Source organism: Ischnura elegans, chromosome 1 (assembly GCF_921293095.1).
Source record: "Ischnura elegans chromosome 1, ioIscEleg1.1, whole genome shotgun sequence".
In the NCBI taxonomy this organism is placed as follows: domain Eukaryota; kingdom Metazoa; phylum Arthropoda; class Insecta; order Odonata; family Coenagrionidae; genus Ischnura; species Ischnura elegans.
This window is the reverse complement of record NC_060246.1, coordinates 153,614,296-153,616,625: the sequence shown is the minus strand read 5'-3', so window position 1 is coordinate 153,616,625 and position 2,330 is coordinate 153,614,296. Positions and strand designations below refer to the sequence as shown.

General features: G+C 37.7%; 1 long non-coding RNA gene across 1 annotated transcript; it reads right to left on the bottom strand.

Annotated features, from left to right (window-relative positions):
• Positions 1-287: 287 nt before the first annotated feature.
• LOC124153743 lies at positions 288-1,115 on the bottom strand. The gene is made up of 3 exons (XR_006863750.1): positions 897-1,115; positions 719-799; positions 288-603 (listed from the first exon to the last, which is right to left on the bottom strand). It is a non-coding gene; the product is annotated as an uncharacterized LOC124153743 (long non-coding RNA).
• Positions 1,116-2,330: the final 1,215 nt, after the last annotated feature.

Below are 2,330 nucleotides of genomic sequence, written 5' to 3'. Positions count from 1 at the left end.
TCCGCCAGTAATCCTGAATCTGAGATATTTGGATCAGTCCCATGTGCAGTAGTAGCCCCATAAACACGAAAAACTCATTCTTTGTGACAGGTTTCCAACATCCTATGCGTGCGCGAGGAGATAGCCTCTCTTTCAAGAAACAGTCCGCGTTATTATTTGTTTCTTGAATAATTTTTTCTACTATTTGGTCCGTGAATACCAGACGAAAAAAATCCCATGGAGTGTCTCCATTTGGTTTCACTTTCAAATTCCTCTGTCTAGTGAAAGTCATTTCTGGTAATGCGGGTGTTTCCATAGACCAAGTGCGGTCAGTGCGACGCGCGTGGATAGACAAACCCGGAGTCACAGTTGAGCCATGGCTTAGGGAACTTGAGGAGCTATCACACATACCTATGGATGAATCTTCGAAAGCGTCATCATCCTCTGGATATGCGCAGTCTTCGGATTCGGTGCTTCCATCATCCTCCATATCGTCGCTACTTAGAAGAAAGCTGTCATCACTGTCCCCTGAACCGGAAATATCATCTTCCAGGATCGCTTCAATTTCTTTCTCTGGTAAATTTCTATCTCTGTATCCCGAAATTGCGTTGGGTGAAGGCATTCCTACATTCGTCGATAGAATAAAATAAATTATATAAATAAAAAACACAAAGAAGGTGCAAATTTGAACAGGCAGATATTTTGTCATCAATTTTTGGAAAATGTTTGCTTTTCTTACCAAGTATTGATGAAGAGGCATTTGAAGGACCAGCTGGAGACTCTTTGGGTATAGAAACTGGATCCAACGACGAATCAGAATCTAAAACGTTAATGCAAAGAGTGAAAGAGCTAATAGTTAGTCCGAGTGTGTCCGAGCAATCTCAATTAAACAGATGAAGTAATAAAGCAATAATTACCTGGAGTTGACTGTACTTCTGAAGAAGATGATAATTTGTTTTTGGAAATCCCTATTTTTAAAAATTTTTGTTTCGATGATTCCCCTAAATAGAAAATTCGTTTTTTAGCTTATAGAAAATGAAAACTTGAGAATTAGCACTGTACACAAATTATTAAAATAGGTAAAAACTTACCTAGATATTGGGGAGATATTTCTACTTGGCGTCTTCTTTTCCCCATTATGGATACCACTGACCTAATGTACTGGAGCTGAAATTGCACTGCCCGATGTCAGAACGTCTCTCCTCCACGTTCACGTCTGTTCTGCGTTCTTGAATCTAAAACTTCAGGCTAATTTTCAACCGTGCCGTCACTTTGTAGTACATTGCTTCTGAATTGTTGCTCACCTACTAGTAGGTCAGAAGCACAGCTATTGTAGCAAAATGTTGAATCTGTCGTGTATTTTACTGATTACAACACAGAATGTGACACCAGCAAAAGTTTCCTTTAGGACGTAATGGTATCCTGTTCCAGAAATATCAATTACAGCGAATTTATACCGACGTCCATTCTGCGTATTCTCATCTTACCGTTTCGGGTCTGAAAATATTTTCGGCAGCATTGCTTCTTCATCACGGTAGAATTTTTTCTAACGAAGTTTCCACTTTGTATTCATTGTGTACCAATGGGTTCTGTAGTACTCATAACATAGCTGTCTCAACAAAATCTGAGAGAAAACCTCCGCTAACAAAATCGACGGATATAGCGCGATTCAACCAACAGTTACAATTGTGTATGTATATATACACACACAGTTGTAACTGTGGTAGATGGGGGGGGGGGAATATATTTATATATATATATTTATTTATTTTTTATCTACCACAGCACCGTCGTAGAAGTAATCATTTTCAAAGCTGTGATATTAGTCTTCACACGTTAAGAAATATACTAAAGATGGCGAAAAAAGGAGCAATGTGTCGTTGTCTCTAAGATAATCAATATTTATTATCTATGTATAAGCTTACCACGCGGTATGAACTGTTCGAAAATATAAATTAAATTTCATAATATTTCATTTATAAAGTTAATTACGGATTTTTTGACTAATAAATTATGTGAAACACCGATTATCTCGCAAAATGATTACATTAAATCTCAAAAGAGAGCATAAGAAAATGATAAAAGTTACTCGAGGTAATGATAAACATAACTTTCAATGTAAGAAAGGCATCTTAAAACGGATCCGAATATATGATGTCTGGGTCATACAAAAGAAGAATAATTAAGCACAAGTTGGTATATATAGAATTAATCCAATCAGAAGCCATTTCATACGCAAGTGTGTTAGCACGTCGATCGACGTGTTCCGCCGCTGGCAGAAGATCGCGACCACGTCGATAGACGTGCTCCGCAGTGAAAGTGTTAACCAGGAAGACTCTTTTATAAAGAGC